Source organism: Odocoileus virginianus, unplaced genomic scaffold (genome assembly GCF_023699985.2).
Source record: "Odocoileus virginianus isolate 20LAN1187 ecotype Illinois unplaced genomic scaffold, Ovbor_1.2 Unplaced_Scaffold_10, whole genome shotgun sequence".
Taxonomy (NCBI): domain Eukaryota; kingdom Metazoa; phylum Chordata; class Mammalia; order Artiodactyla; family Cervidae; genus Odocoileus; species Odocoileus virginianus.
The window spans coordinates 1,940,778-1,956,481 of record NW_027224272.1 but is presented as its reverse complement, the minus strand read 5'-3'; positions in this window follow the sequence as shown (position 1 = coordinate 1,956,481).

Here is a 15,704-nt window from a genome sequence, read left to right as displayed (position 1 = left end):
ATGAAAGAATGTTACATTTTTTAAAAATGCTTTTTCTACATCTGCTGAGATGATCATATGATTATTGTCTTTTAATCTGTTAATGTAGCTTTTCACATTTATTGATCTGTGTCTTTTGAACCATCCATAGATCCCAGGGATAAGTTCTACTTTATCATGGTGTATGATCCTTTCATATTCTGATGAATTCAGTTTGCTAATATTTTGTTGAGAATTTTTACATCTATATTTATCAGGTATATTTCTCTGTAGTTTTCTTATAATGCCCTTTATCTAACTTTGGTATCAAGGTAAAGCTGGCCTTATAAAGTGTGTTTGGGATTGTTCCACCCTCTTCCACTTTTTTTTTTTTCTGAAGAGTTTCAGAAGAATTGACGTTATTTCTTCTTTAAACATTTGGTAGAATTCACTTGTTAAGTCATCTGGTTTTGGGATTTTCTTTCTTAGGAGATTGTTAATTACTATTTAGTCTCTTTACTCATTATTGATCTGTTCATGTTTTCTATTTCTTAATCAGTCTTGATAGCTTGTGAATTTCCACAAATATATCCATTTCTTCTGAGTTGTCAAATTTATTGGCATATAATTGTTCATGGAAATCTCTTATGATCCTTTGTTTTTCTGTGATATCAGTTGTAATGCCTACTCTTTTATTTCTAATTTTATTTATTTGAGTCTCCCTTTTTTTCCTAAGTCTAGCTAAAATTTTGTAAATTTTTATATTTTAAAATAAACCAAAATTTAGTTTTGTTGATGTGTTCTGTTTTTTTCCTATTTCTTATTTCTATTATTACTATTAGCTCCTCTCCACTACTTTTGGGCTTACTTCTTTATTCTTTCTCTGAATTTCTTTCAGGTAGTAAATTTATTTAAGTTGTTTCTTTTTCAATAATGTATACTATAAGCTTATCACTGTAACTTCCTTCTTAAAACTGCCTTTGCTGTATCACTTAAGTCTAGGTATTTTGTATTTCCATTTTCATTGGTTCCAAAATATTTTTTTAAATTTCCTTTTTGCTTTCTTCTTTGCACCATTAGTTGTTCAGGGGAGTGTTTTTTACTTCCTGGTAGGGTTCCCTTTTTTCCATATCCTCTTATTGTTTGTATATATTTTTTTTGATGATAGCTATTCTGATTGGTGTGAGGTGATATCTCACTGTAGTTTTGATGATTGTCTTTTCTTGTAGCTCCCTGAACATCTTTAAAACTATTAGTTTTAGTTCTGTGTCAGGCTATTTTTGGATCTCTACTTCTCTTTGGTCAGTTGCTGAAAGTTTATTGTGTTCTTATGGTGGTATCACATTTCCCTGATTCTTTACTATCCCTGTAGCCTCACATAGGTGTTTGTGCATTTGAAGAAGCAGTCAACGTTTTTTAGACTTTATAGACTTTACTTTTATAAGGAAAGAACTTCCCATGCATGTTGGACATAGTGGAAGATGCTGTGAGCCTCAATCCAGTGGCATGTGGCTCCATGGCAGCTCCAGGCCCTGGAAGACATGCAGTATTGTTCATTGAGTCCTCTTGGCTTCGTATTATTGACAACTGCATGATCCGTGGAGAGAGCTGCAGGGGATCTGCAGTAGCTGAAAATGCTGTTGGGGTCCTCAGTGGAGCCTCCAGGTCCAGTGGCTAGGAACTAGGGCAGGTGGTCCATGTGCCTGGAGCCACTGGTATGTATATGTTCGCTACACAGGCTGGCTACTGGTTCTTGTGTGGTAGCAGGGGCCAGATGTAGACAGATGAGTGGCAAGGGCTAGGGTCAGTAACAGGGACCAAGGCCAATTGTAGGCACATGAGCAGCTTCAGGGGCCCTGGCTATTGGGATGCATTCCTGTAGCGGCAGACGTATACCAGTGCAGGCCAGTGATAGGAGTAAGGGTCAGATGGGGGCCCAAAAGCTGCTGTGTGGGCCGAGGCTGTGTACTGGTGCGTACTGTGTACTGGTGCGTACTGTGTACTGCCAGCGTGTACTGGTGCAGCCACAGGTACACACACAGTGCTGGGAATTAGCCACAGGGGCTTAAGCACCTATGCAGTCACAGAGGCCAGGGCTGTCTGCTAGTATGTATCTAGGGCTCATGTAGGGCAGCAGGGAAGGAACACAGGTGGCTAGCATCTTTGAATGTGAAAATGTGTAGAGAGAAAACCTCAATGGTGTCACCTGGAGGAGGTCTACAGCAGCTTTGCTGGCCTCAGTGATAGAAGCTGGTGGGGAGGTGGTCAGTAGTATCCCCAGGGGCTGCTGAGGTCCTCTACAGAGCAGATCACCACGGGGAACTATGGTCCCTCCCACTGTGTGGCTGATACCAGTGGCCCTACACTTCTTCCTTGTTCCTAGCCATGTCTCAGCTTGTTTGTCTCTAGTTGGAGTGAAACCAAAATGGGTTCTTCATGTTGAGTACTGAAAGGGTGGGAAAGTTGGTTGTTTTGCTTGCTCACTGTCCTTTTCTTAGTGAAGGGAACTCTCAGGCTGGAGCATTGCCTCTTGGCACTGAAAGATACCATCCTGGATGATGGGATGATGCAGGCAAAATGAAACGACAGTTGGCCCTTGAACAACAGAGGTTTGAACTCCATGAGTTCATTTATACATGGATTTTTCTTTTCAGTGGTAAATGCTGCAGTAATTCATGATTCATCTGCAGTTGTTGAATCTACAGATATGGTGGAACTGCAAATACAGAGGAACCATGCATATGGAGGGGCAACTGTAAGCTAAAGCCTTGCTCCTCCCAGGAAGAAAGACCTCCAGCTGGGCCCTGAGGTGAGAGGGAGCCATGCAGCAATCTGGAGTGGAGTCTGCACCTCACTGAACTCAGACAGGAGGAGGCTTGGTGCAAATATTTCAATCGTACCTTTCCTATGGAACTCTTAGAGATTTTCTTGAATAGATGTTTCTTCAATTGCTGTTTGCTCTTAGCAAATCTCAAGAAATTTTAAAGGGCCTTTTAAAAAAATTATAGTTTTTATCAGTTTCATTAGGGAGTGAGTCTGTGGTAATGCCGCGTGCTGGAAGTCAATCTTCTCCCACTCTTAAACTTTTATAACACTACGTTCTTTCCCATCATTGCACTTATGACAGTTACATTATTTACTATTGCTTGAGTGGCCCTTTGATGAATGTTGTGGAAACAAGGCAACAGATTTTATTTTTTTTCATTTATTTTTATTAGTTGGCTAATTACTTTACAATATTGTAGTGGGTTTTGCTATACATTGACATGAATCAGCCATAGATTTACATGTGTTCCCCATCCTGATCCCCCCCTCCCACCTCCCTCTCCATCCCATCCCTCTGGGTCTTCCCAGTGCACCAGCCCTGAGCACTTGTCTCATGCATCCAACCTGGGCTGGCAGTCTGTTTCACACTTGATGGTATACTTGTTTGAATGCTATTTTCTCAGAACATCCCACCCTTGCCTTCTCCCACAGAATTGTGGTTTGATAAAAACTGTGTACAGTTTAGTGGTTACCATCCATTAGTTGAGTTACCCGCATATCTTGGTTTCTAAATGCATCAAAATTTCAGATTGTCTTTTCTACATGATACAACCTAAGACACTGTCCAAGAATATCCTGTTGGTCAGGGAGAGGAGAAGCCTATGAATAGTCAGGAGAGTTGTGTTACTTCACAGGGAAGGTAGATCATTGACCCTTACAGTCATGAGTTGGTAACGTTAAAAGGCTATTTGAAAGTGCAATGTGAAAGGGTGTTTAAAACGGGTCATGTTTTTGAACATTTGAAAAGGGTCATTGTTTTCTAGTAAAACATTAAGGATCTTTCACTGCATTGAGGTTTTAACTTAATTTCTCTAGTTTATGATGTGCACTATGACAGAAGCATTGAGTTATTTATTAGTATCTTAACTCTCACCTGAGTATAAACTCCTCAAAAGGATTATGTATGTTATTCACGATACCTCTAACAGTGCCTGGTACATAGTAAAGACTTCATACATGTTTGTACTATGAATGTATAAATGAAAGGAACTTACCTGGGAAATTTGAAGTTTCCCAAAGGTTCCCACTGACGGTTCCTCTTGTGACATCCAAAGTCCTCTGGAAGTGGTTCTGTAGTGTGAACTGATTGTACCTGTATTAATTAGACAATAGGGTGAGTGTTGGGGGAAAAGGCAACTCAATTCTCTTAAAGGACAAAGGGGGAGCCATGAGGCAACGTACACACATGTGAAGATCAACTTCTAACTAAGTAGTGTTTCCTGGTCTGGCTTTTGTTTAAGTTCCTCAAGCCTCTCAGGCCTGAAGAGTGGGACTGAAAAGCAGTGATGAGAAAGAAGTCTCTATCTGGTCATGATGGGTTTGTACATGGACGTCAATGGGTTGCAGAAAGCAGTTGTTCAAAGAAGTCCCTGAGAGTGTGACCAGCCTTCTGCCCTGGGGAGACCTTTGGAGCCGGTGCTCCTAATTTTGTGGGGTTGTTGAATATGGCCTTTCAGGGGGCCAGGGCCACCAGGATGGCTGTGTACACAGAACAAGGAATGCACCTCCTGCAGTTTTTGACTGCACATGAACTGCACTTCGTTCTGGGCAGAGGAAGTAAGCGTGTGTGATATTGTGGGTTACCCAGGACAGACCGAGAATACTTAGAGATTCCAGGCTCCCCCGAGCAGGAATAGTTCTGGAAAAACATCATTGTACATACACAAGCATCCCCTGTGAGAAAGACCTAGGGATGTGGGATTCTAGTCCTGTTCTTCTCCAGTGTCATGAGTGCAAGAAGCCGGTACTGACAGCGAGGGGGCCCAGCTTCTGACATGGGGTATGGAAGCTGAGGAGTGTCCAAGTTTGGATTCCCTGGAAGCAGACCCCAGACCAGACTGATGCGCAGCAGTTCTATTTGGGGTGCAGTAATCCCAGGCAACCCAGGCAGGGAGAGAGAGGGAAGCAAAGGTGCGGATCAAGGGGCCATGTCAGGATGGACCACGGAGCTCCGTTCTGCTGGGACCCCAGGAGCCAGTGTGGCGTGGGCACCTTGGAGGTTTGTCTGCCGGGCAACGGCTGAGGGCTGCCACCCAGGATGGACCCCTCTGGCTTTCCAGCCACCTGACCGCGTGGAGTGGGCTCTGCTACCGTGGAAAGTCCTTGTGTGTGTGGGGGGGGGCAGTGAAGTCACAAAGCCTGCAGGGGCAGACATGGGCAGAAGCTGGGAGGTGAGGGGCCCCTTTATCGGAGGGTCCGGGTGTGCATGGATCCCTGTGGCCGCACTGAGAGGCGATTGGGGTGGGAGGACCTGGGGAGGACAGCCCGGAGTGGGCAGCTGAAGGGCCAGGCCAGCCTCTGTCTCGGTGCCTAAGGGTCTCTGGCCAGAGGTGGAGGTCTCTGGCCTGTCTTTCTACCACAGATGGTCCTTGGCTATCAAAGCCATGGTGGGCGTGTGCTTTCAGCTCCTGGGGCCAATCTTGTAGAAAGTAACATTGTGTACTCAGGAGATCAAATCAGGTATGACTTACAAGGAATCACATTGCAACACGGGAGGGGTGCTCAGAAGCCAGTGGCTGGGGTGGTCACAACACACCAGATTCTTAATGCATCCAGTTATAGTAAATTATTGTAAAACCAGAATCCCATCTGTCTTGTAATGTAATGTCACATAACAGACTTTTATTCCTCACGGTTTTGGAGGTTAATAAATCCAGGATCACGGTGCCGACAGATTTGGTGTTTGGTGAGGGCATCTACTTCCTAGATGGTGCCTGTTCACTATGTCCTCGTGTGGTGCGAGGGGTCTCCCTGGGCCTCTTTTATAGGACACTGATCCTACCCATGAGGGCTGTGTCCTCATGACCTGATCACCTCCTAAAGGCCCCACCTCCCACTGTTGCCTGGGGCACTAGGTTTTCAAGGTATGGATGGGGGGGGTGGATATTCAGACCAGAGCACCATCCAGAAACTGGCCCGGGGTCAGCAGTGAAGAGCAGGAATCCGGTCCTCAGGTAGCCCAGGAATTCCTCAGGAGACTCAGCAGGGCAGTGACAATCAGCAGGTCGACCTGGGTTGACCTTTTGAAAAGAGTGACAGTGTCTGCTCAGGACAACCCTGAGGGTCTTGACCTCCAGCGAGGGGCTTGCCATTCTTCTGAGCTCCTGGCAGAAGCACAGTCCTCCAGGGAGGGGCTCATTGCTTCAGCAGGTTTGTTAAGAAGACTGGCTGCGCCTCTCCTGGACACTCCTGTGCTCACTTCCCAGGGAGGCTGTGGCTCACGGGCTCCGAGACAGAGGAACTGTTAACATTCACACAGCCGCGGATTCCAAGACTGGGCTCAACTAGTGTCAGCCAGCTCACAGAGGACCCCAGGAGACAGGGATGGGGGCTCAGGGGTCTCAGAAGTTGAAGGGGGCTCCTGAGGAACGTGACTAGAAATATTCAACAATAAGTATGGCATGAGCACTGTCCTGTCAGTATATCTGGTGAAGTGGTTAGGGCCCCAGCCATGTGAGGCATTAACTGGACTTTCACTGGATCCTGGGGCAGGGGTGAGGGTGGCCGGGACAGCAGAGGGCAGAACACCTGGGTCACCCAGAACCGAACCGTCTCAGCTTATTGACCATGTGACCCAGGACTGCACGCCCGTCGGCGTGCATCAGAAATCCCCTTGGTGCCACACACTGCCGCTCACCAGCCCCACGTGTAGCACGTCTGCGTGTATTCCCAGCAAGTGCTCTCCGCTCTCAGGCTAGGGGAGCAGCCCCTTAAGTGGGGAGGGCTCCCAGCAGGAAGAGATGTTAAGAAGCAAAAGAGTCCCCTCCGGGTGATGAAGTAGACAGAGGCAGTTCCTAGAGTGAAAAGGTCCTGTCTGTAGAAGAATGAACAGGAAAAGCTCCCACCTCACTCATCAACAGCGCTTCCCCTTGTGAGAAGAGGACGCAGAAAGCAGAGTCCACTCAGGCAGAGGCAGGGGGGAGAGGGGGTGTTGAACCAGGCAGGAGGAGAGGAGAATGGAGGGTAGATGCCAGTGTCCCACCCCACCCCCATGCCCGAGCGCTCCGTCAAACCCACGAACTGCACAACTGTTCCGGGGGCCCTGGCCACACTCCTTAGGGTTAACCCACTCCATCCCCCAAACTTATTCTCCTTTACTCACTGAACTTCCCCCGCCCCGGAAATACCTTTAAAAGTTTAGCATTTCAGGTCACTGCAATTGATCTGGCTTATCCTTTCCAATTTAACTTTGGCACATTGAATGTAGCACAGCCGTGTACCCTCAGCACAGCTGGCCAGACAGCTGGCCAAAGAGCGGGCTCCATGGCGAGCGGTGCTTCTCCCCAGTGTCAGGTCCACAAGCTTGACCTCAAGGCAGCCCCTCCAGCCCCAGAGCAGACGGAGCAGCAGCCAGGAATGGGGTACTTTCCTCGTACCATTCAGCTAACTTCCTGCAGCTCTGCCCCCAAGGATCGCTTCCGGGGTGAGGGGATAATCCATGTCCACAGCCCATTGAGTTCCTGGCCACGGCTGCAGAAATGTCAGTAAGGTGCCAGCGGTGGCCGGGGTTATCTGGTGATCCAGTCTCTTTTCTGCTGAAGTGCAGTTTGTCAAGGCTGCCAGAAAGTCCAGGATGGGGCTTTGTCACTTTGGCTGGACTGGCTGTGGGTCATCGACTTGGTTCCCACGTTAGTTACCTAGTATTCCAGAATGTAACCATGGTGCTTGTTTGTGTCAGGGTATGTATCTTGTACAGTTCCTAGGTTTGAAAATTTAAGAGTTCAGCTTTCAGAGTGTTCAGTGCTATATGTTATGAGATTCATGACAGGCTCTGAGCAGGGTGGCAGGAGAATGGTTTTCATGAACTATCTCAGTGGTATAGGTCAGTACACCTCATGCCCTGGGAAGCAGATCACCTGCAGATGAAACGCTTTCTGACAGTGTGACTGTAAATCTCACTGTCTGGAAGGCGAACCTGTAATTCCTGGGGGGAACCACAGAGAAGCACTGCAGCCCTTACTGACTCTGGAGGGGATCGCCCAGCCTGCATCAGCGTCATATCCCGGCTTCCCCCCAGGGGTCCCGGGGTCCAAGGGCAGGACCCGGCCGGCCAGAGTGGCCAGTCAGAGCGGGTGGGTAGGCGCCTCGCAGTGACTCCTCCACATGCACAGACGGGCGGAACTCCTCCTGGCTGCTTGCTTCCATATCCAGCCATGTCTCCCCGCGGTACTGACGTTGAGGGGCTCCTATTACCCCATAAGTGTTCCCTGTCATGTGAGACCCCGGCACTGATGCCTCCGGGTCCTCCTCTTTGCACTGTCACCTCCCCTCCCAAGTTACACAAAGCCCTGGTGGTCCGCCTCCTCTCGTGAGCCTCATTCACACCTCGGGGTGGTACTTAAGGGCAGCGGTTGTGCGGGTTCTACCCCAGAATTGGTCCTCCCATCCTCTGTGCCCTGGTCACACCAGGTCTGGACCTGCCATCGCGATCAGTCTGACTGTGCCCGTCCTGCCCTGGTCTCCCCTCTGACCAAGCCCAGGGCCTGCAGGGGACTCTTCCCCTTTGCTCTCTTCACTCTCTGCTCACTGGGGGCTCTTGCCCTTTTCTCTGTTCACACTCTCTGCTCACTGGGGGCTCTTGCCCTTTGCTCTGTTCACACTCCCTGCTCAATGGGGGGCTCTCGCCCTTTGCTCTGTTCACACTCCCTGCTCACTCACACAGCCACGTAAAGGAAGTGGGGATGCTCGTCCTGGCCACTTTCCCTTCCCCCTACCAGGTGCATGCCCTGAGTGCATCAGGTTCTCCTCTTACCTGTTCACACCCTTGCTTGTCACTGTGGCTGGACTGGCTGTGGGTCATCGACTTGGTTGATGACAGTGAATTGCAGTGACCGCCCTCCTTTCACATGTCCCTTCTGTGCACTCCAAGCTGATGCCATGTGTGAGGACCACCCTTTGCTTAATGGGATCAACTGGACACTTACCCCGTGGCACTGGCCATGCCTTCCTCCATCCTGTTCGCATCACCAGCCCAGGAACCACTACACGCTGCTCTGCACACGTTGGTTTTGCTGCTCACAGCCCATGCAGTGGAACCACGTCCTCATAAACTCTCTTCCTGCTGGGAGCCCTACCGCTCACAGTGAGGACCTCCTCGTCTCCTCTCTGCCCTTCTCACTTCCCTTGGTTGTCCCATCTGTGCACTGGCAGACCAGGGATCGCTCTGTTTCCCCATTCACTCTTGTAGTTCAGTTGTCCCACTGCACTGAGCGTGTGGGGCTCTTTCTATTTTCCATGTTCACATTCCTGCCCAGGTACTTCATGGTACCCGTGGGTATTAGCTCATCCTCTCTACATCCCCTGTCCACTGACACTGTGGTGCAGGGCTACTATTCTTTGCACAGAAATCTCCAGTGAGTTATGTCAGGAACACCAGCATGTGGAGGGGGCAGGGCTCCTTGTCTTTGCCACATCTGAATGCCCTGCTCAGTGACATTACTACCCCGATGCGATGCTACTGGAATGCATCACATTTTCTGTTCACATCCCCTGTCCTGTTACCCCACCACACTGACGATGGAGGCGCCCCCTCTTTGCCCCATTCGATTCATGTCCCCTCCCTCTTTCTCTCAGGACTGACTGTTCAGGACTCCTCTTCATGCCATCCACAAACCACACCGGGGCTGCCAGAACACCGAGGATGCAGGCATGTGCCTGGTTACCACTTTTCCTTTCTCTGCCCAGTTGTTCTACTGCGCTGATTGGTTGACACCTTCTCTTTGCCAGTGAGCATCCCCTGACGAGTGGTGCCCCAGAACTGATTGCCCAAGCCTCCTAATCTTCACTCTCCGTCTCAAAACCAGTCCAGACTGCTCGCTGCACTGAAGCTGTTGGGTTGCACTGCGGTTGCACTCCGGCCTCCTCTGTCGTGTTTCTCTGCCGCATGGATGCGCTGGGGCCCTCTTCTCATTGTTCCTGCACTGACCGTGTGCGGCTGCTCCGCTGTGCCCTGTTCACACCCCTTCCCCACACACCAGGCCGCTTTGTTTGGGAGATGCTCCCTTTCCCATCTTTCACTTCACTTCATCCTCCTGGTTCTGTCTTGATGATGCTAAATTCTGCCTCTTTGTCCATTCACACCCCTGCACTTAATGATGCAGGCTCCTCTTGCCTCATCCACATTCCCAGCCCAGGAGCACCTGCTCACTGGCATCACAGAGTTCTTTCCCTTCCTCCTCTTCTCCTCCTAAGTCCACTGATAACCACAGCACTACGCAGCAGGCTGCAGTCTTTGCCTCATGTTCCATGCTGATACCTCACTTCATGATGAGTAGAACTGCCCTCCTCGTGTTTTCTGTCCAGTCGCTCCACTACACAGACATTTTACGGTTCCTTTTCTTTGTCCCATTCCCACCCCCGTCCCCTTACTTCTTCACTGATGAAGTATAGCTCATTCCACAATCCGTGATCACACCCTCCAGCCAGTTCGGTCACCACATGAATACTTGGGGCTCCTCTCTTGCCCATCCACATGACCTGACCAGTTACACCACTGCCACAATGAACTGGCTCTTTGTCCTTGATCTGTTCTTATCAGCTACCTGGCTATACCAGTGCACTGGTGAATGGGAGTTGTGCCCAAATTTTGCCCTTCTTTGCTCCCTTCATATCCTTTGTTCAGTTACACCAGGGCACTGATGATGCAGTACTTCACCTTTTCATGTCACTTAATTGCCTGTCTAGTGGTACCATGTTACCATTGATATGGGTCTCCTCATCTTTGCCCTGTTCACAGTGAGAAGATAGGGCTGGGACAGCTGAAGTTTAAAAAACTTATAATTTTATCTGTATTATAATATATGCTGTAGTATTGATGTAATTATACTCTGGGAAAAAATTCTTCCCTGAGAGAGATCTGTATTAATAATAGATTCTGCTATTTGTCTAGCAGTGTTTCTCCCTGCCAGGTCAGAAATGTTATAGATTCTCACATCAGCGGCAGCAGTAGATTTTTATGCTTCTTGATAAAGATCATAGGCTTATTTTTATAAAAAAATATACTTTGTTTTTAAATATTTAGTTTTGTTCATAGTTTACTTTCCTTCATTTCTGACTAATTCCACTCCACATTGTTGTACAATTTTCCCTGCATCTCTTCTAGGGTCATCTCAGACATATACATGGCCAATTCCTTGTCAGACTCATCCATCAATTCATTTAATTGGGAACTGCATTATATGCTGAGTTTTTCTTCAAACTTAGCAGTGGATTTTATTGTGTAATTTTCAATTTTGCTTTTCAGACTAATTTTTGAATAGGATTATTTTTGTTGGTTTGTCTTATTTTCTTCTCATATTGTGCCTTGTTGTTTTCTTCTTACCTGTGGTAGGCAGAATTTCTATTAATGGCCCTTATAGTTCGCTTTATGGTGACTCTAAAATATATATGAAAGTCGCTCAGTCATGTCCAGCTCTTTGCGACTCCATGGACTGTAGCCTGCCAGGCTCCTCTGTCCATGGAATTCTCCAGGCAAGAATACTGGAGTGGGTTGCCATGCCCTCCTCCAGGGGATCTTCCTGACCCAGGGATCAAACCTGGGTCTCCTGCATTGTGAGCAGATTCTTTACCATATATTAAACATGGGAATGTTACCTTACATAACAAAAGATATGATTAAGTTAAGGATATTGAAAAGAGGAGCTTATCCTGGATTATCTGCATGAGTCCTAAGTACATTCACATGTATTCTTACTTAAAAGAAAAAGGCAGATGAATATTGGACAGACACACTCAGTAGAGAAGGCAATGTCAAAGTGAAGCAAACAGAGATGTACCAAGAATGCCAGGAGATCCAAGCAGCCTCCAGAAGGTAGAAGAGGCAAGGAATAGATTTTTCTCTTGGATCCTCCAAGGAGAGTGCCTTGCTGACACCCTGACTTCAGACTTCTGGCCTCCAGAACTGGGAGGCAGTAAATTGTTATTGGTTTAAACCACTTAGCTTGTGGAAATTTGTTATAGCAGCTACAGGAAACTAAAAACAGTGCCAGAGTTTCAGATCATATGTCCTGGAACCTGAGAATGTGATGAGACAGTGCTTCTCTTTCGTGTTATGTTATTTGGTGTAGTCAACTTTTAAAAGGGAGATTACCCAGCTGGGCCTAATCTAATCATGTGAGCCCTTTCTCTAGCCAGTGGCTGAAGAGAAAGGCAAGAGAATAACTCAGAGCGATTTGAAGCATGAGAAGGATTCAACACACCATTCCTAGCTTTAAAAAGGGAAGGGACCATGAGTCAAGTAATACATACTGGTGGATTCTGGAATCTGAAAATGACCCCCAGCTAACAAACAGGTTTTGTTTTATTTACACTGCAACGTTTGTGGTAATTTGTTAGGCCGCAGTAGAAAAGAAACTACCCTCTCTCTGTGGTCTTCTACTCCTATTTAGAGATTTTGCACTTGCTTCTGCCTAGTCCACAGAGCCCTAGGGAACCCTCCCTTCTACCACCCTTTTCAGAACAAGATTGAACATGATTGTCTCCAGTTTCCAGCCCCACTATCATCTTAGGGGTATTGCAGATCCCATCTCTCAGCCAGGTGAAACTTCATGTAGTTCATCAGCACAGCAATCACTGCACAATAAAGCTTCAGTCATTTTTTGCAAGTGGAGGGAATACCACTCAGCCTCTGAATTCAGGCATGGGATTTGAAAAATACTCTCAGTTCCCTAAAATACTTGTATGATTTACCACCTAAAAACTGAATTGTTTTGCCCTTCCCTTTGTGGTCCTTGATGATTTTTATCTTGTTACTTTTGGCCCTTGGATGTGGGGTATCTCCTTACAGCCTCTCCAGCGCCATGCAGCCGCCACTCCAATGCCGGCATGATCACTCACCTAGAGCCAGACATCCTGGAATGCGAAGTCAAGTGGGCCTTAGGAAGCATTACTACAAACAAAGCTAGTGGAGGTGATGGAATTCCAGTTGAGCTATTTCAAATCCTAAAAGATGATGCTGTGAAAGTGCTGCACTCAATATACCAGCAAATTTGGAAAACTCAGCAGTGGCCACAGGACTGGAAAAGGTCAGTTTTCATTCCAATCCCAAAGAAGGGCAATGCCAAAGAATGTTCAAACTACCACAATTGCACTCATCTCACACGCTAGCAAAGTAATGCTCAAAATTCTCCAAAGCCAGGCTTCAACAGTGCATGAACCATGAACTTCCAGATGTTCAAGCTGGATTTAGAAAAGGCAGAGGAATCAGAGATCAAATTGCCAACATCCACTGGATCATCAAAAAAGCAAGAGAGTTCCAGAAAAACATCTATTTCTGCTTTATTGACTATGCTAAAGCTTTGACTGTGTGGATCACAACAAACTGTGGAAAATTCTTCAAGAGATGGGAATACCAGACCACTTGACCTGCCTCTTGAGAAATCTGTATGCAGGTCAGGAAGCAACAATTAGAACTGGACATGAAACAACAGACTGGTTCCAAATCAGGAAAGGAGTACGTCAAGGCTGTATATTGTCACCCTGCTTATTTAACTTATATGCAGAGTACATCATGAGAAATGCTGGGCTGGATGAAGCACAGCTGGAATCAAGATTGCTGGGAGAAATATCAATAACCTCAGATATGCAGATGACACCACCCTTATGGCAGAAAGTGAAGAACTAAAGAGCCTCATTGATGAAAGTGAAAGAGGAGAGTGAAAAAGTTGGCTTAAAAGTCAACATTCAGAAAACTAAGATCATGGCATCCGGTCCTATCACTTCATGGTGAATAGATGGGAAAACAATGGAAATAGTGACAGACTTTATTTTTGGGGGCTCCAAAATCACTGCAGATGGTGATTGCAGCCATGAAATTAAAAGACGCTTGCTCCTTGGAAGAAAAGTTATGACCAACCTAGACAGCATATTAAAAAGCAGAGACATTACTTTGCTGACAAAGGTCCATCTAGTCAAAGTTATGGTTTTTCCAGTAGTCATGTATGGATGTGAGAGTTGGATTATAAAGAAAGCTGAGTGCAGAAGAATTGATGCTTTTGAACTGTGGTGTTGGAGAAGACTCTTGAGAGTCCTTTGGACTGCAAGGAGATCCAACCAGTCCATTCTAAAGGAAATCAGTCCTGAATATTCATTGGAAGGACTGATGTTGAAGCTGAAACTCCAATACTTTGGCCCCCTGATGTGAAGAACTGACTCATTGGAAAAGACCCTGATGCTGGGAAAGATTGAGGGCGGGAGGAGAAGGGGACAACAGAGAATGAGATGGTTGGATGGCATCACAGACTCAATGGATATAAGTTTGAGTAAACTCTGAGAGTTGGTGATGGACAGGAAGGCCTGGCGTGCTGCAGTCCATGGGGCTTCAAAGAGTCGGATATGATTGAGCAACTGAACTGACTGACTGACTGACTTTTGGCCCGACTCTACCATTGTTTTCTATTTTAAGCATTGTAATTTACTGTCTCCTTGGACCTGAGACATAATGTCAAAGTGTGAACTCACTGTACCATCTTGATGAGAAATCAAGCATTGTTTTATAAAGGATAAGACACACTTATGTATACCCCCATGGCCAGGTTCAGAGCATATTATTTGTTTCTTGAGGAATTAAACACAGAATTTGGACTTAAAACTGGGTCTCTCTAAGGCTGTTTATAAAAGCATCTAACATATAATAGAAAATTTGGGGAACACTAAGACATGTGTATGTATATATGTGTGTATACACATCATTTCAAATGTATACATATATATTATTTGAAATGACTACAGTAACTATAAATTTGAATGCAGTCGTGCTGATTTATGAATAATTCATGGTATCCAAGGCATGTGCAGTAGCACTTGTAAAAGTTCTGGGAAAAGGACTGTCTTGGTTATTGCTAGTTGGTATCCTATGAAAACATCTTTAGAATGAAGAGAGACAAAATATTAAGAAGAGAGAAGTTCATTTATATTTCAGCTATTATCAACTTCATTTCCTAAGACATCTTAATAACAACATTCATCACCATAATAACAACTTCATTAAATATATGCCCTTGAGTTTTCTATGTTGCAACATACAGTAATGATAAGTACGGGGCACAAAAGCATGAGGTAGAACTGATGATATTTGATTTCTTCATATACAATTGAAGTTTAAAAGCTTTTTTGTTTGTTATCATATTTAAGTTGTATTTCTATTTCCTATCTTTTAACATTTGTAAAAGAAGACTATGAAAAGATCAGGGAGACTGAGGATCTAGGGGCCACTGAATGGTCTCTTGATAGGAGGAAATCTGTAGGGAGGAGCTCTTTGGCCTCCTATTGACTAAATGCCATGGCTGATGAAATTCATGGCTAAAACAGGAAGGAAACGAGGACCTTTGGGGTTGGTCAGGATGCTTCTTACTGTGAAGTAGAATCTGCACTGGCCTCTAAATGCATACCTTGGAGGCGGGGGTTCTGCATCCATACCTCTCATTCAGGTGCCCTAATGTGGAGCACAACCTTCACACTGACAGGCAGCATCTCTGCCGAGAAGAGGAGGGTCAAATGAGTCACAGGGGAAAGCAGTCAGACAGAAAGAACAGTCAGCAGTCACTGCCAAATATCTGATGCAGGAACCCACCTGGGGTGTCTGAAGAGGACACCAAAGTTAAGTATAGAGGAGATAGTGAGGGATTGAGGAATGAAATTATAAAGGGACCAGATTATGTTAGGCCTTGTTAAACATTTAAAATGTCTGAGCTTTTACACTCAGA